This window comes from Erigeron canadensis, chromosome 4 (genome assembly GCF_010389155.1).
Source record: "Erigeron canadensis isolate Cc75 chromosome 4, C_canadensis_v1, whole genome shotgun sequence".
Taxonomy (NCBI): domain Eukaryota; kingdom Viridiplantae; phylum Streptophyta; class Magnoliopsida; order Asterales; family Asteraceae; genus Erigeron; species Erigeron canadensis.
In genome coordinates this window covers 18,181,103-18,204,692 of record NC_057764.1, presented here as the reverse complement: position 1 = coordinate 18,204,692, position 23,590 = coordinate 18,181,103, and the positions used below count along the sequence as shown (strand labels likewise).

The 23,590-nt window shown below is 34.6% G+C and overlaps 2 long non-coding RNA genes across 5 annotated transcripts; both read right to left on the bottom strand.

The window, feature by feature from the left end:
• Window positions 1-12,270: 12,270 nt before the first annotated feature.
• On the bottom strand, window positions 12,271-13,574 carry LOC122598686. 2 transcript variants are annotated; one of them, XR_006323692.1, is made up of 4 exons: window positions 13,237-13,574; window positions 12,962-13,032; window positions 12,817-12,863; window positions 12,271-12,536 (listed from the first exon to the last, which is right to left on the bottom strand). It is a non-coding gene; the product is annotated as an uncharacterized LOC122598686 (long non-coding RNA). The 2 variants fall into 2 exon arrangements; XR_006323691.1 differs by lacking the exon at window positions 13,237-13,574 and having other exon boundaries at window positions 12,962-13,199.
• A 1,379-nt stretch (window positions 13,575-14,953) lies between these two features.
• On the bottom strand, window positions 14,954-17,109 carry LOC122598068. 3 transcript variants are annotated; one of them, XR_006323523.1, is made up of 5 exons: window positions 16,958-17,109; window positions 16,434-16,510; window positions 16,156-16,341; window positions 15,946-16,071; window positions 14,954-15,426 (listed from the first exon to the last, which is right to left on the bottom strand). It is a non-coding gene; the product is annotated as an uncharacterized LOC122598068 (long non-coding RNA). The 3 variants fall into 3 exon arrangements; XR_006323522.1 differs by lacking the exon at window positions 16,958-17,109 and having other exon boundaries at window positions 16,434-16,747; XR_006323524.1 differs by lacking the exon at window positions 16,958-17,109 and having other exon boundaries at window positions 16,156-16,304; window positions 16,434-16,745.
• Between the last annotated feature and the right edge of the window lie 6,481 nt (window positions 17,110-23,590).

Genomic DNA, 23,590 nt, shown 5'->3' with positions numbered 1-23,590 from the left:
TGAAAATCAATTTTTACAAATTATTTCAAAATTTGGGGACTAAAATATCTTTTCGTATATATTTTGGTAATATTTATTACCTATATATACCCCACTAAATACCTTTCTCATTTACTTCACTCAAAATTCCTTTCATTTACTCTTCCAATCATTCACAATTCGAGATCCCTTTCTCTCTTTCTTCTTTAAATCCAAAACCCTAAATCCAATATCACAAATGGCTCCTAAATCATCTTCTTCTTCATCTCGTTCCCGTGATGTGAATATACTCACTGCTGAGTATACTCCATCTCAAAATGTTTCTCGTGCTATTGGTGCTCCCATTAGTTCTAAATTAATAAAATTAAATCCAAATAATCCAATGGAGAGGGCACCAGGCCGCTGACTCTCTTATTGGGAAAATCCAATCCTTTCTTCGGATTTCTCCCCTTAGCGATGCCTTTTCTCTGAACCCAAGCAAGCTGTTTCACGACTACTTGTGAGACTTCTGGTACACTGCTTCTCTTTCTGATGACTGCTCATCCATCTCCTTCTCTTTAAAGGATGGGTCAGTCCCGTGTACCATCACCACTGGAACATTGAGGGAGACCCTTAACCTCAGTTACTGGAGACAAGATGAAAGTCCAGTGGTGATTCCTTCAAATATCAATTTCCGTCAGGTCTTCCTTGACATGGGAAATAAAGAAGTTGTGGAGGGGGATATATTGAAGACCAAGGGATCTATCACTATGAGAGGGCTTTCACCATCCTGGAAGTACTTCATGGTCCACTTGGTGGAAAGTTTGGGTGGGAGTTCTGGTGGTTTGGACCAGATAAACTCCTTCCAGGAAGAGATGGCATACTGCCTATGGAATGGACTGAGGATGGATTTTGCTAATATCTTGTTTAGAAGCCTGGTATTTAAGTTGAAAGGCAACAGGGGTCCTTGTGTCCCTTTCTCTAGATTTCTATTCCTTTGTTTCATCCATATTCTGGGCAGAGAAGAGTACAATAACACACAATCCTTATTCTCTGTGCCAGAATTATTAAGGAATCTGGACAATCTTGTGTCCACTTCTGATGAAGTCCAGATTTCCCCAAGAATGCTACTTGCATTCTCTATAACTGATGCACCACCATCTGGTGAGTCAGAAAGGCAACTGGGTGGGCCTCAAAATAATGAGGGACCCACTAGTTCGTCTGCAGGTGCTGTGACTGTGGCAGAAACTGGAGACCTCCCCTCAGGTATCCAGGCGGTTCCAAAAGCAAGGAGATCTACCAAAAGTAGAAGAAGATCCAGATCAGGACTTGCTGCATCTGACCAGTCACAGCCTGTGATTGTGGTCGCTGAAGCCGTAGCCAGTGATACTGCAACTGAGGAAAGAGCAGTTGTAGTTGAGGCTCCAGTTACCTCTTTCCAGGGAGAAGATGCCTTGGCAACGGATCCTATAACTGATGAAACCATTGAGGATATACAAATGGTCATCAGGAGTCTGAGCAACCTGTTCAGCCACCCCAACATTTATGGATCTTGGCATAAATGAGGGTGAGTTTCAGCTTGAGTCTTCGGATTCATCTGAGACTGAATCTGACCAGCAGATGGCTGATGCAACTGTACTTGATCAGCTCCCTTCTCTCCTTGGTCAACCCCAAGAACCTCAAGTTTCAGTTTCCCCAACAAACTTACAAAGCTCAGATATACCTCCAATATTCGCCTCTCGCCAACTACTTTCTTCTATGGGTGTGCCTAGAAATAGACACATCCTAACACCACCGTCGCCGTCGTTCACACCTGAGCATTCTCAGCATGAACGACAATTTGAATCTCTTCCCTTCATTTCTACAACCCCTCCTCTTCTATCAACTGATGCTACTGCAACTGGAGAATCAAATATTGTCATACCTCGTCCAGTTGCACCTGTAGCTTTTCGGGCTGGTCCAGTGACACCTTCTCCTCAGTCACTGGAAAGCCAATTTGTGTCTTTCCAAGCCGATCTCTCAAACCTTCTCACGAGGGTTGAGGAGATTCAAAAGACACTGGACAAAAACACCAAGTCCCTCTCCAGGTACCAAAAGGATCATATGCAGAATGTCAAAGTGGTTGACCTGGGGATAAACAAGTTCTCAGCTAATGAGGACTTGGTGTTTGGCAAGCTCAATGAGTTAGTGGAATCCTCCAACCAACTGGCAACATCTTTAAGGGAGGCATTCGCACTGACTCAATCTGGAGTCACATCTTCAATAACCAACCTGCTGAACAATACTGTCAGATCATCAGAGGTTGATATTAAGAACATGGAAAGGCAGGTGCAAGAATTATGTAACAAACTTGGCCTAGATGTGACTGAGCTTGGCAGTCAGTTGGCCTCTTCAGTGGGTCTCAAGATTTAAGAAACTTTGGCTGCCAGTGAGAGAAGTTCAATTGAAAAGGTGATGTCTGAGATCACCAAGATTGCAGCGCCCCAGGTTGATTTCACTCCCATTACATCTGAGATCGATCGGTTGAGGTGCAGTCTTGATACACTGGCCAGCAAAGTGTCTGATCACTCAACAGCTATATCAAATCTGACCACTGAAGTTGGTAAAGGTAAAGAGGTTGTGCAGGAAGTTGTTAAGGAAGTCCCTGCAACTGGGCTTTCTCCAGATAATCTCTCCATACTTAAACAAATCTTAAAGAGTCAAGAACAAACAAGTGGAAATGTAATGACTTAGTCACAAGAGATCAATCATCTGTGGAGGACAGTTCGCATGATATGTGGAGTCTTCAAAGAGTGCAAGACAATGCAATCATGGCAGCCTCTAGATCGCTTGCCCTCCAGTCATGCCGATTTTGAAGCTATAAGGCAAGGACTAGATGCTGCCAAGGGGGAAAGGTCTGTTCATGCCCCTCGCACTCTTGTTGAAACTTCAGGTGCAGGGAAGGAGATGGTTGTTGCTACCAGTATTGAGGCTGGTGAGCAGGTGATTGAATCGTTTGATGATGTGGTGAGGGGGAATGTGGATAAGGGAAAGGCCATTGCAACTAATGACTCTATGGAACCTGCCACCGATGCACCCATGTTGGAAACTGGCAATGTTGATCAATTGCCTCCAGTTACTGAAAGCAAAAGTCAGAAATTAGCAAGAGTGGGATATCTGGTCAAGGAAAGGAAGAAACAAATGAAGGCAAATCAATTCGCATCAAGGAAAAATCTTCCAACTCCTCTTGTTGATGTAACTTATGCTCAACTCCTTGGCTTGACACTTGTGGAATACAAGAAAATCAAAGAACATCCAAGGATTGTCAATGCACTGAAGGAAATGCTTGAAGTTGAACTGGACAAACACTATCAAGATGATGAGGCTGGACTTGATGCCAAGTGTTTGAATGTATCGGTGGAGAAGGCCAAAGAGATAAGGTCAGAAGGGATTCTCAAAAGAATTGAACAGGTAAAGAAGGTGGTTAGCAAAGTATTGACTCCACCCAAGTCCATCAGTATGGTCATTCAGAGCATGTGGTCATTCAGAGCATGTGGAGATGTTGGGATTGCTGGAAGGGAGGCAGAGGAAGAACAAGGTTGAAAAAGGCTGGGAATACGTATTGCAAAATCTGATCAAGTTCAAGGAAAACATTGAAGAGAGATTAGGCCTTGATCTTGAAGACAAACAGCCAATTTCATCAGTTGCCAAAAGAAGGAAAACTAGCGAAGGGCCATCTGTTTAAGTTTTCCTTCTATCTATCTGCTTGTAATTTTGTTTACTTTCTTGTAACTTCTTTGTAAAAGTTGTGTATATACAAGTTGCCAGATTGTAACTCACAAGTTAGATATCTGATAAGATCTACAAACAATTAAAACTAAACCCAAGACATTTGATGATCTATAAAAATGTCTTGGAAACTTAATAGGTTTTATCAAACTCAAGTATTTCAAACTTAAACTTGTATAGAAACAAGTTTGAAAATACTTGGCAATATTTCTGGACAATTAGGGGGAATTTGTTAGGTCCAGTTTAAGCTATAAACTGGAGCTCTCCAGCGGCATCTGGAGAGCATGAGGAATTGTCCGAAATATTAGAAGTCCAGTTGCATTGTACAGTTTTAGCAACTGATGACTTCCTCCAGTTGAGATCTGAAGACTAGAATCTGAAGACCTTCCAGTTGAAGTCGAAGACAACAAATGGAAGACAGAGATTGGCAATAGCAGCGAAGCCCAGTTGACAATCTACCAGATCAATCAACTGGAGAATCCTCCAGTGTAAATGCTCTTACAAAGCTTTACACTGATCACGAGGAGGACCTTTTACACTACATCCTTTTAACCGGACAATAATCTTGTCTGTGGATAAAAGTGCAAAGATGTAGAGTGGTTGAATAAAGTAACCTTTTGTCTTACTTTATTTAGCACATACAAAGGATTATTTAACAATACTTTTGAGTGCTGTCAACCATATTAGTACGTCGAAGTTGAGATCCCAATGCTCAATCTTCGACTATAAATAGATGTCCTTGCACAAGCATTTTCACAACTTTGCAAACACATACATTCTGCAATATTGGTGAACTTGTGCAATATTCTCTCAATCGCAAAAAGGAACATTTCACAACTTTAAGTGTTTCGATTGTTTAGGAGAATTTCCAAGTTTAGATCAATTGTATTTCATGGGTTGTTAGGATATTTACATTCTTGTATTATTTTGGTTCCGCAACAACCTTGTATTTTATTTAAACAATTAATAAATAAAATACACTTGAAAATTACATATTGTCTCACCAATTTATATACTTGTCATTTATATTATTGCATTGTATTTTACTTACACATTCTGTCACATTCTGTCACCTTTATGACCAGTTAACCTGGTACACAATCAATCCAAACTGGTCATATCCAGATTAATTGATTGTGTTGCAAAGTTCACTCACTATTGACATAGAGGTGTCTTCAGCACCCATCTAGTAATAGTTGGGAGTTACATATTTCGATCACTTCTACGCAAATTTGTTTTGGTATTTTTTGACAATATATTAGTATATAGTAGAACCATGGGGGAGCATAAAGAGCATTTGTCAATTGTGTTCGGAATTTTAAGGGACGAACAGTTGTATTGTAATAGAAAAAAATGTGTTTTTGGGCAAGGAAGTGTCGAGTATCTCGGCCACGTGGTATCCAATCAGGGGGTTATGGCTGATCCAAATAAGGTTGCTGCTATGGTTGAATGGCCAAAGCCGTGAACTTTAAAGGAGTTACGCGGTTTTCTAGGTTTGACAGGGTACTACCGTAAGTTTGTGAAGGGTTATGGAAAAATAGCAAGTCCATTAACAGAATTGCTTAAAAAAGAAGGGTTTAACTGGACGGAGGAGGCTACATGTGCTTTTGATGAATTGAAAAAGGTTATGACTAGTGTGCCCGTCTTGGCTTTGCCAAATTTTGCTAAGGAATTTGTAATTGAGACAGATGCGTCCGGTCACGGGGTAGGGGTTGTTCTTATGCAGGAAGGTCGGCCAGTAGCATTTTTTAGTCAAGTATTGGGGGTATGGGAAAGATTGAAATCTGTATATGAAAGGGAACTCATGGCAATAGTGTTAGCAATTCAAAAGTGGCGTCCGTATTTGCTGGGGAGAAAATTCACTCTGGTCACTGATCAAAAAATTCTAAAATATTTATTAGAACAAAGGACGGTGCCCGGGGAGCACCAAAAGTGGATTGCTAAACTTTCTGGATATGATTTTGATATAGTTTATAGGCCGGGAAGAGAGAATGGAGTCGCCGATGCATTGTCCAGAATAGAATTCAATGCTATATCCATTAGTACATCCAATTTGGATAAAGACTTGTTACTATTACTAAAGAATGATCCTGGTTTATTGGAAATCAGGAAAAAAATTCAGAATGGAGACTCCAGTTTGGAAGGGTACACGACTACTAATGGTTTCCTTTATTACAAAAATAGATTGGTGTTACCGCGGGGAACTATTTGGATTACTCGTTTATTTCAGATGTGCATGGTGGACCGCTGGGGGGACATGAAGGGGCTCAAAAGTCCTTCCAACGATTGTCTCAGGAATTTTATTAGGTGGGAATGCGACGTGACATTGCTAAGATGGTAGCTGAGTGTGATGTATGTCAGCGAAATAAGTATTCTAATTTATCACCAGCAGGCTTATTACAACCCTTGGCATTACCAGAACAGATTTGGGAAGACTTAACCATGGATTTTATCAACGGGTTACCTAAATCTGGAGGCTATAGTGTGATTTTTGTAGTGGTTGATCGGTTGAGCAAAGGAGCACATTTCGTTCCTTTGAAACATCCATATACGGCTTCTTCAGTAGCATCTGTTTTACTTGGGATTCCTAAATCTTTAATTTCAGAGCGTGACAAGGTATTTATTAGTCAATTTTGGAAGGAGTTGTTCAAATATATGGGAATGACCTTGAAGAGAAGCACTGCATATCATCCTCAAACGGATGGGAAGACTGAAGTCGTTAATCGTAGTTTGGAAACATACTTGAGGTGTTTTGCTTCTGGAAAACCGAAAGACTGGGTTAAATGGCTACCATGGGCTGAGTATTGGTATAATACATCGTATCATTCGACGATTGGTATGACCCCATTTAAAGTAATGTATGGTCGTGATCCTCAAGTGCTTGTACACTATGATTTCGGTAATGCTTATACCTTTGATGTAGACAAGTATTTGGTTGAACATGATAAAATATTGGAGGAATTGAAGGTTCAGTTTTTACGTGCCCAACATATGATGAAAGTTCAGGCCAATGCAAAGCGAAGACATGTTGAATTTGTCAAAGGTGAAATGGCGTACCTCAAGTTACGTCCATATAGGCAAATCACGGTAGCTAAGCGTGTGAATCCTAAGTCATCACCCCGTTTTTATGGACCATTCAAGGTTGTAGAAAAGATTGGGCAAGTGGCTTATAAGTTAAAATTGCCTGTGGATTCGGCAATACATAATGTTTTCCATGTATCACAAGTAAGAAAAGTGATAGGGAATGTTCAAGCAGAAGCTACTTTACCAACTGTTATAGAAGCAAATGAGGTAGTTCAGCCAAACGAGTTGTTAGGTGTAAGGGGAACATGTTCTAATAAAGAAGTATTATTGTCTTGGGTTGGGATACCAGTTGAAGAAGCTACTTGGGAAAAGATGGATTATATGATAGCCCAATTTCCAGATTTTCACCTTGAGGAAAAGGTGGTTCTTTGGGGCAGGGGTAGTGATACGAATCATGGGCTGAATGGACAGAATGGGCAGAAGGGGCTGGATGGGCAGAATGGACAGAATGGGCTGGATGGGCAGAATGGGCCAAAGTCAAGGGATCTGGTTTGTCAAGTCTATAGCTAAAGGAAAAAGACGCAGAAGTGAAGGGGGCAATTTAATAATTAATTAATATTAGGAATTACTTGTACACCAAGTTAGGGTGAAACCTGGTTTGGTTAAATAAGGCCGTAGGCCATTGTTTTTAGGCATTGAGTTTATTATTATTGTTCTAAGGAACATAGGGGCTACTGGAGCTTTAATCCAGCTTATCAATTAATCGTAATAGCCAACTTCTGTTGGTATTTGTTGTGAATAACTTGTGTGATTCATCTAGAATTGCTGTTGTTCTGTTTGTTCTTATCACCTTGCTAGCAACACTTGGACATATAAATATCAAATACGCCTTTCAAAAATGCATATATGTTCCTTTAACAATCAAAAACCTTTCTAACAGCAGGTAAACAGATTAATATGAACTCTACTAATGGAGGAAACAATGTGACATAAGAATTGCTTACTTGTCAAGCTGTTAATCTAATCCGTACATAATTGTGAGGTAATGGCTGATGAAATTAATGTGTTTTTTATGGTGTTTTTAATTTGTGTAAGTCATATATAATTTTTGAATATGTATACTTAAAAATGGGTAGGCTATTTGGTTTTTGAAAGTGGAAAGAAAAAGAGAGTGGAGGGAGAATGGAGAGAGAAAAGGTTAAAAGGATTTTATACTTATCAGAACCAAAATGTTTTTTTTTTTTGTTTCATATCCTCCTTTCTCTTTCTTTCTTCTTGTTAATCGTTGTTAATTAATTCATATGTATACATACATCTATGAATTGAATTATTTTTTTTTTTTGTCTTGAATTAGAGAAGAAGAAGAATAAGAACCAATGATATAGAGATGTAAACCGACTTCAGTTAAGGGGGTTGCTGTCGCTGATGATGATGATGAAGGAAAGAAAAACCATTTTAACAATGAAGAAATGTAGCCTAATATCAAGGTATATATGTTTTGCATATTATATACAAATGCAACTATATATATATATAGTGAAAAGTTATTTTGAGAACCCTTTTTTATGTGAGAACCTTTGAGAAATTTTCAAATGAAGTCCAATCGATGATTATTCTTTACATGAAAATTGTTTTTTGATTTTTTCTGAATAACTTATGTGTAATTTTAAAGTTTTTAATTGTGTGGAGGCATAGATTATCATCTGTTATACAATTATGTGGAGATTTGGATTCTTCATCACATGTGCACGAATATTGCTATGATTACATGCGATCGACTTGCATACATGTGATCATAACAATATTCGTGCACATGTGATCAAGAATCCAAATCTCCACATAATTGTATAACGGATGATAATTCGTGCCTCCACACAATTATAAACTTCAATACACATAAGTTATTCAGAAAACAGTCAAAATACAATTTTCATGTAAAGAACAATCATCGATTGGACTTGATTTGAAAAGTTCTCAAAGGTTCTCGCAAAAAAAAGTTTCTCAAAATAACTTTACCTTATATATATATATATATATATTTCTAATGGCTTATATTCTTTAATTAATTTTCAGATCTAAAATAAAAAGGATTTGACTAATGAATTATTGTTGAAAGGTGACGATGGATCAGTTGTAAAATAGAATAATGGTGTTTGTGGATCTTCTGAATCTGGATTTTTAACATGAAGGATTGATGAAACTGTCGATGATAACCTAACCAAACTCGGATTTCATGTGTGAGTTTTGAATTTTGTTTCTTTTTTGGGGTTTTAATTTCTGGTTTTATCATTTGATTGTGTTTCTGTCACATAGGTCAGTTATGCAACTTTTGAGCAGGAAACAACAAAAGCAGGTGATAATTATTAAAACTAATAATAACATTGTTGCTTTATAGGTGTTTGCTGATATGTTTATGATGAACTTCGAATTCTTTGAGGTATGTTTCTTTTTTAATTTGTGATGGTGGTGTTTAGGAAAAGAAAAAGGGTAAGTGATTGGTTGTAAAATCTGGTTTCATGACATGGTCAGTGCATGTACTAACTTGGTACTTAAAAAAAGGTCTATATACGTTCGCATAAAAGTGTAATCTGATTCATTTGAAATGAGGTATGTCATAAACCTAGAAAATAAGATTGGGATGAGGCTGAAATTGTTATTGGATGTTATGTCTCAAAGAAGAGTATGAGGTATGAGGTATGTTTTCTTTTGAAGAGGCTGTGTAAGAAATATGATCTAGTAAATATAGATTGATTCTTATTTTCTGGGTTTATGTCTTGTGTGTGAGTTAGTCTTTGTCTAAGTAATTCTATCAAAATGCTCTTAGTCTTTGTCTAATTAATTCTATCAAAATGCTATTTTTCATTATCGGTATAAAGAATGATTTTCATTTCTGAACTTTGAGTTTCAGTAGGGTTTCATTTGCTCTTACTTATACATGACTTTGGTACTTGCAAGTGCTTTCCACCATGGATCATAGCTTCAAGCATGTGATTTATATCTTGTGTCTTTAATTGAGTACCATTTTTATAATATGATTTGAAGGAATAGATCCAAAGTTAGAACCCCTTGTCATAACTAATTAGGTTCTGATTTTTCTAAACTTTAATGGGACCAAGAAGATATGAGGGAATGCACATTGCCCAAAGAATCTGTAAGCTTTCGATATTATTTGAACCAAACTTGTAAAAATAACTAGAGTATAAATACACTCTTGCCCACTTTATTATATACGTATCATTTATTGGCCAATTGGAATGACATTTGGACAACATTAGTGATGCTCCATTTAAGAGTCAAACTAGAGTGAAACATTGATTTTACTTATGTTTAGTAGCTAAATGATATATGGCTGGTGAATGTTATAGGTCTGTTATTGTTGTATTTCTTTAATCTCTTTGTGTATAGGTATCAAGGTCTTTCACTGGATGGTTTGGGTTTGTGGTTGGAAGCTATGGTGAGCATTCGTCGACAAGGATCGATTAAGCCTTATGTTACCGAGTGAATTAAATTTGGGGATATCCGAGTCTGATTATATGCAAGTAAATGGATACCCGGTTCAAGGTATCGTACCAGTATATGTCATCGGTTAATGCAGTTTATAAGGAATTTCTATATAGTTAATTGTAATCTCTATTAGTTTATTGGCTGTTCTTTTTCCTTTTTGGTAACAGTTCTTGAAAATTTCTTAAGCCTTCTTCTTGATCAAAATTAGAAGAGGAAGGTAAGTTGGATAATTATCTAATTCAGTTTATGTAAGAAATGGCAATATGGGTGGGTTGGATTGAGTCAAAACAGTTTATATATAATTTGTTTCTTTGGCATAATCGAAGCAAAGTATACCCAAATTGATTGCTTTATACATATGTGCCCATGCATTTTATGGTAAACCAAATAATTCTACTAAGATTATCATAGTTATCATCCAATTTAAATTTTTTAAGTTGACTTCAATTGTTTTCACTTTGTTTCTTATAGGAGAGATATGCTAAAATCAAGGTCTTTTGCAAGTCATGGTACAAGATTATGATGATTACTTTTTTAATTACTTATGATAATTACTTATATGTCTTTGGTGGGATTTAGCCATTTAGGTTTCAGTTATAAATGGTTGACGATAAAGGTTGAATGGTTAAAAGTATTTTCAAAAGCTTCAAAGGTGCCACTGATAATTTCTAGGTTTGTGCAATGACAACCGATATTATTGATGAAGCAATCCTGTATGGCTTTACCCAGAGAATGCATGTCAATGTGCATGCTGAGATAAGGTGAATGTTAGGGTGGCAAAATGGGAGGGCTCAAACAAGTTGGGTAACAGCCAAAACGAGTTAGTATGTCCATTTTAGTCTATCTTGATACCTGTTTTCAAATGCATATGCTTACTTCACCGTTTTGTTTATGACGGAAACACTACTTTAGAAAAATATTTTTAGATTAATACCTCTATTTATTAAGCTTTGATGCATTGTGTATTTAGAGATGTGACAAAATGGGTGGGTTGGGTAATGGGTCAAAATGGGTTGGGCTATTAAAAAGATTTATATCCAAGTCATTGCGCATAAATCTTCCGTCGCATTACTACATTCTATGGACTGCCAACATTCACAAGATCTAGCATAATGGATGGGATAAGTGACGGGTTGGGGTTAAAATGCTCCATTTTATAAAAACAACTCAACTAGGCTTGGGTTGGCCGAGTTACAACACAGACATTAAACAGAGAACGGGGTTAGAGCAAAAAGTTCGTCATAGCCTGATAGCCCGTAAGTAAGCAAAGTAATTTAGATTTACAAACATATTAACATGTAAATAACATTTGGAATCGGTGGTGGCACTATGTATAAGCATAAAAACAATGGCCCTATGATGGAAATAATATGAAAAAACAACAATAAGAAAATCGTCACATTAGATTAGATATTTTTGATATGATGAACAGTAGCAACAAGAGGACAATCACTATAAGTGAAGAGAATAAATTGCTACACTTTTAAGGTATTTGATATCTCTTATGAGCAAGTTGGTATTAATGTCCTAGATATTGCTATATATTAGATGTTATTTATTTATGTTAAATTTAAATTTGCAAAATAGGATGGATTGATATGTTTTCAACCAGTCTAAGGCTGCTGGAAGAAGCTTAGGGAAGGCTACATGAAGCGCAGAGTGTTCATTATTTTATAACGTGTCAAGAACCGTGGCGAATTAGTGGTGGTGAACTGGTGATATGAATCCAATACAAGAATTTCATAATGCATGCTAACTGGAAAAAAGTGATGGTCATCCTCAAGAGTTAATACTTAATAGGATTGCTAGCTACATGCTCAACATAAAAGATCTGTACTTTCTTACTCAAACAATTGTATTGATTTTGTATTTAGTATTTATAAAAGCTTATGGCATGGGAAGTTGTCTATATACTGGTTCCAGTGCTTGCATTGCTTCGAATGGTGATTTCTTGGTCAAATTTGTCTCTCCTAATATAAAATATTTAAAATAAATTAATTCAACAGGCTCGCGTTTTACGCGGGATCTAAATCTAGTGTATATATATATATATGTATGGCTAGAAATTAAAAAAACTATACAAATGGATAAAAAGGAAATATTCTTGTAATATTTATGAGTCATCCAAGAAAGAAGATAGTTGAATGGTTCACCTGCTGTTTTGCCTTAGTTTTGTTTTTCATTCACACTAACAGGAGGATTGAAATTGATAGACAAACTCATTCACCATATCCCACAACCACTGGTTTGTTTATTATATGAACCACCCCATGTAACACCACCTACAAATAAAACAAAAACAATCAAATGCACAATACAATGGGATTGATGATGGCTCGCTTGAAAATATATATTTTTACTGTATATTCATATATATATATATGAATAGATGGCAGTATTTGAGTGGAAGTCATGACAATAGCAACATATGACACGAAGATGCTTACTGAATATGCACATGAATCAAACTCAATACAAATTTTGATTTTGTCCAACTATTTCATATTTATTAACAACAATAACAAACTAATTGCAAAACTCCCAATTAAGACAATCTATTACCTTTTTCGTAGTTAGTGTTGTTTAGACCTTCCAACAAAACACAAAATCTGAAAAGCCCATCAAAACCTCACAAGTAAGATAAATATCATATAGAAGTGACGCTCTCACGCTTACATGCTAACAAAAAGATGAAAACTCAATATACCTTTTCATTGTCTTCATCTTCAATCCAAAAACATACCAAACTAAACCTATAAAACGATCTTAGCAGGCAAGCTATAAAACATAGAAATAGAAACTTCAGTCACAATTTCAGCAAATTAAACCTAAATTACAATATTTTATCAATCCAAATTTCTCTAAATATTATCAAACATCTTATGCCAAAAAACTAATCCCCAAACTTTATTGATGAACTACATAAGAGGAATACAAAACTAATCACAATGAAAAAAGCACAAATGAATTTAGCAATTTCACCTTTGTTGAAGAATCAAACAACAAAAAGTAATAAGCCAGACATCTCTGAAAATCGAAGGCAATCAAGCAACAAATCAGGAAAGGAAAAAAAACATACATAAATCAGCAATAACTAAAAAAATCTATTGCCATAACCTTATGTACAAATTTTGTAATAATATAGCATATGATAAACCAACCAAACATAAGTATGCTAAAAAAAACCCATTGCCTCCATAATCTTGAATAAGAAGCGGAAAGCACATGCAAGAGAACAAAAAAACATATGAAAACCAGAAAAAGGAGAAAGGATTTTTGCCTCTCTACACTCACGAAGTCTTGTTCACATAATAAATACTTAAAACATTCAATGCATCATTATTATTGAGTAATGACTTTTGACACTTCATATTCCAAACCACTTATAACAAATGAGTTTCATTAATTAACCTCAACTTAATAATAATAATAATAATAATAATAATAAAAATAAAAACTCAAATGACCGAAAATTACATATACATAATACGTGATCATCACAAAATCCCATTACATTACTCCCTTATTACTTCTTAATGAATTAATGGCCTAATGAAATAATGAACCCTATTTAGTACCCTAATAACCCTATTAAGTATATATCGATAAAGCGTTAAGAATGCGCTAATTTTTCCACCAACCTCAACTTAATAATAATAATAATAATAATAACTATAATAAAAACTCAAATGACCGAAAATTACATATACATAATACGTGATCATCACAAAATCCCATTACATTACTCCCTTATTACTTCTTAATGAATTAATGGCCTAATGAAATAATGAACCCTATTTAGTACCTTAATTAATACTATTAAGTACATATCGATAAAGCGTCAAGAATGCACTAATTTTTCCACCACCATCATAGATATATATAGATAAGAGACTCAAACTTGGACAACAAGATTGCTATCTGAACATAAACGAAAATTATGTCACTAACCAATTTTCATTTCAAATGTATCAAAATAGCCACGTTTTTTTAGTTATCGTAAAATAACCAACAAAATCGCAATGTGAACCTGAGAATCGCAATGTAACCATTCAAGATCACAATGAGAACTTGATACACAATGGAGGAATCGCAATAATATTGCGTTTTTTCGATTATTGAGATTCTATAAAAAAAATTTTGTTTTTTTTATCTTATAAGAAGATGAGATTTTATGCGATTTTATCAATAAAAGAATAAGTTTTTGCGAGATTTTCTGAACAAGTACATGAAAATATTTGTTACAAAATCGCAAAAAAGAAAAAAAAATTCTTTTCAAAATCGCAATAACCGAAGAATCACACTGCAATCTTGCAGAATCACATTGCAATTCTTCAATTACTGAGACTCTTCAATTGTGATTATCAGGTTCTCATTGCGATCTTGCATGATTGCATTGCCATTCTTTGACTATTGCGATTCTTACAGAATATTACGATTTTGTTCATTATTTTGTGATAATCCAAAAACACTTAGACTATTTGATGCATTCGAAACGAAAATTGGCTATTGATGTAATTTTCTCAAAGATATAATACATAAGAGGTAGAAACAACTTGATGGGCCACAAATACAATAACCAAATTAAAGTCTTTAGAACACGAGTAAAAAACTTCGACCAAGGGATTTAGCCTTTTTTATGTAGCCTTTTTTATGTAATCCAAACCATGTCTCAGGGTTATGACAGAATAATAATAAAAAAAAAAAAAACAAGTGGGAGACTATTACAAAAGAAATGTAAATTCGGTCTAAAGTGACATGAATAGAATGGTCATGATTAGGAGAGGTGACCAACAGCCAGAGCCATATCTAACCTATCATTAATGCATGGCGTAATAAAAAATGACCAACGCTACCACCAGGAATCCATCCATGACTTGAAGATGTAACCAGCAATCCACACGACCCAGCAGGCAAGTCTATTGCTTCAATAGATTAATACCAAAGTATAATAAGATCAATAGTATGTTACACCATATCATTGTAATCTAAGGCAAAGTGGTAAACTGGCAGATTTAAACTCAATCGGAAACCTTATGATGATGATCTCGTCATTCTGATAGCTTTCTTTTAAGTAGTATGATCACCATCTAAAAACTCAGGTAAACTCGTACCTCGACTGGTGGGTTCCAATTTACGTTGAAGAGATTGTTTTCTTTCGGTTGGAAGCCCCTAATGATCAACAGTTAAAATATGAATGTATATAACATTAAAAGCTTTTATTCAAACTGAAACTAAGAACGGTAGGAACATAAACACTATACACCATGAATTATTGCTGCCAATTTACTATTATCAAAATCGTACCGCATTACCATGACATAGCAAAGATATATTGAAGATAAAAACAAAAACGGCAGCATCTTTGTGACTTCAATCTTTTAGACGATAGGTATTAAGACAACCAAGAATAGTTACTATTTCATTAGTAATATATAACAATACTAAGAGTCCCAAATACTCAACAAAAACACAATTCAGACAACTCTTTGCTAGCGGGCTAGCGGCTATTAAACAACCTAAAGTACAAAACTTAGTACATGTTTTAGCCTTTACTATGCACTAAAGTGACGAAGACAAAATCTCTATTTACTGATAGTAAAATCTAACTTATGTGCTATAACTCAATTAAATAAAAAGGTGCATAGCATATTGCTACATAAATTAGTGTAAGACAAACAAATAAAATACCTGAACTATTGTGTGACATCATCTGCATCGTCGAGATCGGATTTGTAAAATGCTAAGGATGTCATATATGGAATATCATAGATACCAAAATGGCGTGCATCAATCCAAAGCTTTAAAAAAGTTAAGCTGAAAAGATAGATTAATAATTTGGTAACAAATATAACTTTTTGTAATTCAACCAACAAACAAGTTATCAAATCAAATACTTACATTTTGAAGGAATTCGACTTGTTTGCTTAAAACAAGCTCATACATGTGGTACAATAAGTAATAGCCGGATTCCCATTCCTCCTTTTGTTGATAACACTAAATTCAAAAAGCATACATAGTACCCCAACAACTGTGTTCATAGATCTTACCTGCACCATCATCCACTCAAAACTTGTCGCAAAAGCACTATATTGAAAAACCATGGTGTTAATTTTAACTATTATAGAAATTATATATGTAGATATATACGCCGATTCAATAATATTAGAAATTATTACCTCTCTAATATAGGTGTGAGATGGTAATCTTTTTCACTCATTTCTTGATAACGTGATGAATCAATTATATATCCCCTCTTCAAGTATAGACAAACCAATGAGAATGAGAATGCTCACTAGGTATAACCGGACTCTCATCACAGTTAGTTTAAGGTATGAATCTATATTTTTACTCATAGTGAAAGGTGCAAAATAGCAAAGATTTGGAGTTGCTATAAGGAATGTTAAACTTATACCTTTACACAAATGATTCTTCTTCTAGTGTTTTCGAAAAACTATTAGACCTCTACCAAAATAGAAAAAAAATATGTAAATAAATCATAATCAGTCAACAATTTCTAAATTTTTTAAAAACACACTAACGAAACATTAACAAATACTTTAAAGAAAACACTTGTTGTTTTATCTTTAAATGAGAAATAAAACAGCATAATGTAACCAAATATCAAATAAATGATAAGTGAAAAAATATTGATTCAAGTAAAATGTGAACACATATAATGATAAAAAAAAATGCAGGTTACCTCATTTTTTTAAACGGTGAACTCATGATCGGAAATTGGATGAACCGGTTGATGGTATAAAAATCAGAAGCCATCAATTAGTGCCTGAGTTTTTTCTTATTAAAAGAAAATTAGTGAAAAGAAAAAGAGGTATGAAGACGGAAGAGTATAGGGAAAGACAAAGAAGAGTTCAACAAGATAGGGTTCCACTAGTTCCAAGTACCAACTATCAATTCAAGTTTTCTATGTTAGAAAGTTATATATACGGGGCCCAGCCCAGCCTAACGCCCAAGCCCACTCATTTTAATTAGCTTTAGCAAATACTAGTTGTTAGCCTTGGGAAAAAAACCGGTTCCAAAAAAACCGGTCCCAATAAACCGAGAACTCGAACTGAAAAAAATTGGTTCTTTAAGACCCGGTTTCGGTTATTGAGGAACCGATAGGTCCCTAGCCGATTCTCTCTTTTGTTTTTAAAATCGGTCCAAGAAATTGGTTTGGAACCGATTTTTTGACTAGCCGTTACTGGCCATTAGATGTAGTCGTTTCTAGTCCTTTATGTCCGTTAGGAGCTCTTAGTTACCCTTTTTTTTACCCAATAATTACCATTTTGTCATCATACAACTAGTATATATATATATATATATGTAGGATCATTTTTGGTTGTTTTTACACATTTTATCACTTACAAAAGCACAATATGTTCATAAATATCTTAACATAATCACTATATTTTACATATATATATATATATATCACTAAATATACAATATCACATATATATATACTATATATAATATATATCAAATCTCTATCAAAATGGAGTATAATTCCGCTTCACAAACGCAATCTACCGGTATTAGTTCCACAAGTGAGACAACGGTGGTGGCTATATTACCAAATAAAAGATCAGCGACCGTGTTTGAACACTTTCAATTAGTTAAGTTGTCGAATAATGATAATAAGGCTCCGTGTAATTATTGTCACCATCTTTTTGTGAAAAATGCAAACTCGACATTGACAAAACATTATAAAAATCATTGTCCGGTGAGAAAAGCACAAGAAGTCGGTACCTCCTCACAAGGTCAACAAACCTTGGCAAATGATGGCATTATTTTTCATTATTCGACGGAGACGGTTCATGAGACATTTTCCAATCTTGTTATTCAAAAACTTTAGCCATTCAACCCTTGGGACGACGAGTGCGTCACTTGCGCAATTCAAAACACCCTTTAACCAAGGTACACTACTTTAACTCGTTATACATTAACACGTTATAAAAAATTGGAAAATGGCTAAAAAAATTAAAACTACTTATAACGGAATTTGAAAATTTAAATGGTAGTTTAAATTTGACAACCGATGTTTGGAGTGCTCGCCATGGTTTGTCCGGTTCTTACATATGCGTTACGACGCATTGCATCAATCCTAGTACTTGGCAAATGATAAAGTGCACGATTGCTTTTGAAAATTTTGAGGAACCTCACGCAGGTGAAAATCTATAGTATAAGTTAAAAGATGTGTTTGCATATTATAAAATTGAACAAAAGATTTTTTCAATATCATTTGATAATGCAAGTAATAATACAAAAGCGGTTGACCATTTAAAACTAAATTATACTCCTATTTGTGATGGTGTTTTTTTTGTCATTGTGGATGTGTTGTACATATTCTTAACTTGGTTGTGCAAAGCGGTATAGGTGAAAAGGTCATTGACCTTATTAGAAAAGACTTTAAAAAGATGTTATCAGAGGTATTTTTGGGGGTAAGACTAGACATAAGAAATATATCAAAATATGTAGATACGGATTCGATATATTTAACACCTCATTGGGATTGTCCTGCTAGATGGAATTCCACTCTTCTAATGTTTGAAAATGTTTTACGTCAAAAATCTACTTTAAAACATTTTCGTGATGACCTAGTTAACAACCGTACGACATCTTCTAAGTTTGACAATTGAGAAATTATACAATCTTTAGTAGATATACTTCAAGTGTTTAAAAAGGCCACGATTTTGGTTTCGGGGGTTTATTTTTCTACTAGTAATTTCGTGCATCATCAAATTTATGTGATTTGTGAAAATTTGGTAGAATATGAGTGTGTGAATGAGGGTTTCTATGAAGACATGGTAAAAGACATGGGAATAAATTGAAAAAATATTTTATGAAAACGTCCCCAATATTTGCTTGTGCCACCGCAATAAACCCCACTTTAAATGTTAGCGGCGTTGAGACACTTATTGAAAGTATAAGTGATAATTTGGAGTGTTGAGAAAATGATGTAAACTTTGTCATGAATGCAAAAAATGAGTTTAATAGACTTATAGAAAAATTGTATAAAGTTTATGAAGATAAATGTGCCTCAAGTTCGTCTACTACTCATAGTCCTTTTATTTCTACCAACAAAAGAAAGAATTCAAAAATAAACCTATACAATATCGTTGTCCAAGCAACCACCAAACGTTAAAGAAATGAGTCTACAAGTTCAAACGAGAACACCGATTTGAATAGGTTTACCGGAACCAACTTTTTGACAAGCCTTGGAGTTGATGCTTTCATGAATGTGGATGTATTGAGTTGGTGGAAGCAAAGGGAAAGTCAATTTCCCATTCTATCTATCATGGAACGTGATTTACTAAGCGTCAAACTTCAACGGTGGCTAGTGAATCCGCATTTTCAACTAGTGGAAGAGTTTTGTCCATAATAAGAACAAAACTTACACCGGCATCATTGCAGATGTGTATTTCCTACAAAGACCACTTGGACGCCATGGAGCGTAGACAAAACGTATCAAGCCTTGAAGATACTTTGGACGTTGAAAAACATATTAACAATGAAGAAGTTGAGGAAGGTACATCCATATCACTTTCCGATAAAGAAATTCAACTTGATGAAGTTCAAACTCAAGCTCAAAAACAAGTAACCCAACTAGACTCCGATTGAAGATTAAGACTTTTATTTGATTGAGAAGTTTGTATTTGTTTCAAGAAGACCACTTGAAGATGAATCAAGACAAATGAAGACAATTTGAAGACAATGAAGATTGGAGACTTATTTGAAGACTGTTTTATTTGTTTAAGAATTTGTATTTGTTTGAAGACTTGTTATTTGATTGAAAACATTGTTATTTGGTTGAAGACATTGTATTTGATTGAAGACTTTGAATTTGTTGAAGATTAAGATGGTCAATAATAAAAGTATGCAGTTTTAACGAAAAAGAATGAATTATAGTGAATTATTAGTGAGTTTTCACTTAATTTTAAGTGTTTTTTGTGTCAATTCACTAGAGATTATCATTTGCAAGGTATCTTAAGTCTTAGTCTCGAGCCATTAACAATCAAGTTGCCCAAAATTGATTTATGATGGAAAAAAGTGGCATTAACGGCCGTTAAATGAATTATAGTGAATTATAGTCTATTTCTCACTTAATTTTAAGTGTTTTTTTGTGGAATAACTTTGAGTTTTTTGTGTCAATTCACTAAATATTATCATTCGAAAGGTATCTTGGGTCGAAGTCTCGAGCCATTAGCAATCAAGTGGCCTAAAATCGATTTACGATGAAAAAAAGTGGCCTTAATGGCTGTTAAATGAATTATAGTCTATTTTTCACTTAATTTTAAGCTTTTTTTATGAAATAACTTGGAGTTTGTTGTGTCAATCTATTAGATATTATCATTTGGAAGGTATCTTGGATCTTAGTCTCGAGCCATTAGGAATCAAGTGGCCCAAAATCGTTTTAGGATGAAAAAAAGTGGACTTAACGGTCGTTCAATAAATTATAGTGAATTATAGTCTATTTTTCACTTAACTTTAAGTGTTTTTTGTGAAATAACTTGGCGTTTTTTGTGTCACTTCACTAGATATTATCATTTGGAAGGTATCTTGGGTCTTAAGGCTCGGTGTATTAGCAATCAAGTGACCCAAAATCGATTTACGATGAAAAAAAGTGGCCTTAACGGCCGTTAAATGAATTATTAGTGAGTTTTCACTTATTTCAAGTGTTTTTTGTCAAATAACTTGAAGTTTTTTGTGTCAATTCACTAGATGTTATCATTTGGAAGGTATCTTGGGTCCTAGTCTCGAGCCATTAGTAATCAAGTGGCCAAAAAAATTTTCCATAGTTAAAAAGTGGCCATTAAATGAATTATCACTACTACACGTTCCTAAATTTGTCCCGGTTAAAAAGTGTAATGGAACCCGCTTCTTAGGCGTGTCCTATACAGGGGAGTCCTATTTAAGTGATAATAATACACGCTTTATCAACCGAGTCTTTTACATCAACAACCGGATCCTTTTAACATAATAGAACCCGCCTCCTTGGTCAATAAGAACCCGCCTGTTCTTTTTAGAACCCGCTTCCTTCCTATGGCGCCCAAATAGTAATGGAACCCACCAGTTTCTAGTTCTTTTCTTTTCCTTTCCATTAGTTCTTTTCTTTTCCTTTCCAGCTTTACACTACAGATACTATATCTTTGAACACACTAAATTCACAACAATGAAAAACACAAAATTTATAGGAAAACTTCAATAAAAACAAGTTTGAAAGCAACAATGACAAAACCAAAGCATCACTACAATACATAACAAACCAAGTCACCTTAAGCAAAACATTAAAACTAAAATTATCGTACGCAATACAGAACTATTAAACCAAGTCATTAGCTATACATAAAATATTCCTCTACGGACTCATCATCTATAGTTTTTGTATTTCAATATTGCACTTCCGTTCATTCCAAGATTAAGTGAGTCAAGGCATGTGATTTTCCTCACCAAATTTGTTGACCCATGTGTAAACAACTTTGTCCAAATCAACCCATATAATGCAGGATCGGTCCTTCTTAAAAAGATCTATCTGCAAATACAGAAAATAGGTTATATGACAGAGATGGTTTTCTGAATTTAACCGATTGGAAAAGAATTTTACAGTGTACTTGCACCTGGACCTTGAAGCACAATCGCAAATAACCATCTCAGGACGTAGTAACCACACTCCTAGCCTCCATTTTGTTGGTTGCACTAAATGGTAATATAAAGTATACATAAAATAAACATATATTATATTAACTGGTATATATATATATATATTAATATACTCCATTCATTATCTATTAAAGCATTATTCATTCTAAAATGTTCTTTAAAACTTATATCTAATTGCAATTTCTCCAACCGACAACCACCTTGAACGAATTATTGAGTTAATTAGAAAGATGAATTAATTAACATGATCAAATACGAATATGGCTTAAGATGTATACCTCTAAAGATGAATGTAACTCTGTAACAACTCAAACGACAATAGGACGAACACGAGCCATTGTTTCCCCAAACTAGCACGAGATCCACAAGCTTAGAGTAGTGATTTTGTTGAATTTTGACGACTTTTTTTGTGAACTAACTTGGAGTTTTTTGTGTCAATCTGTAACATCCTAAATTTTTAGGCCAATGAATATTAACCTTTATTATAGTTTTGTCATTAAAATAGCTTCTTAATATTTTATTTTTAGATACAGGGTTAATCTAGTTGGAACTTTACAGGATAACGGGTAAAATACCCACTAAAGTTAAGAAAGGGGTGTGGCACTCAGGAGAAGTGTCAGTCATCCCTCCTTTTGTGACTTATACTTCATTAACTCCTCCTTTTTTCCTTTTGTGACTTATATTCCATTAACTCCTCCTTTTTCTACCTTCTCTAATCTTCTTCTCTTCATTCTTTTCCTAATCAAATTCAATATATTAAGAATCATCTAACAGGAATAATAATAATAAGCTTCCAATATCTTATAAATTCAAAGTGAGGGTTTGTGTGTATGATGCGTTGGCTAAATTTTAAGAGCAAAGAGGGAACATAAAAATTTATGATTTGAATCCTTGACCTTATTCTTGAATCCTTGAGTTAATAATTTTCCTTTAACTTAATTTTGCTTTCTTTTAGAAATTAGAGTTCTTACTATTAATTGAATTGGGAAAAATTGGGGGTTTCTTTAAATAAGTTAATTGCTTCAATACAAGTTAGGGTTCTTGAATTTAACTAAATTAGGGGTTTCTAGTTGGGTTGCATGAAAGTTTTGATGATTGTTAGTGAGAACAAAATTTGACTGATTTTGCAACGAGTTAAACACTGCTGTAACAGATTATTCACTTGTTGATCACTCAAAAGAAAATGTAGGTTTACCTGTTATCTTGAAATGGCCACTGGAATGGGATAAAAAGGTGGAGTAGAACTCTAGTTATGAATTTTCGAAGTCCGTATGGTCATGCTGATCTTTCAGCAAGAAATGATTTTGTGTCTGTTTTTGAAACGAGTAAAACACACTTATACGGGTCAAATCTTGTGTTGGTCACTGAAGATAAAATGTAGATATATGTGTTTTCTTGAAGTGTCCACTAGAATGAGGTAAAATGTAGATATATTTGTTTTGTCAGCAAGAACAAAGACAATATTGGTTTCTAAAACAAGCATAAGTCACTTTTGAAGGACAATTCACATGTTGGTCACTAAAGATAAAATGTAGATATATGTGTTTTCTAATTTTGGTCACTGGAATCACGTAAAAAGACTGAGTAGAACCAAAGTTATGTTTGTTTGAAGTCAGTATAGTCAAATATGAATATGGTAATTTTGTTATGAAAGTGAGTTTGACATCATGAT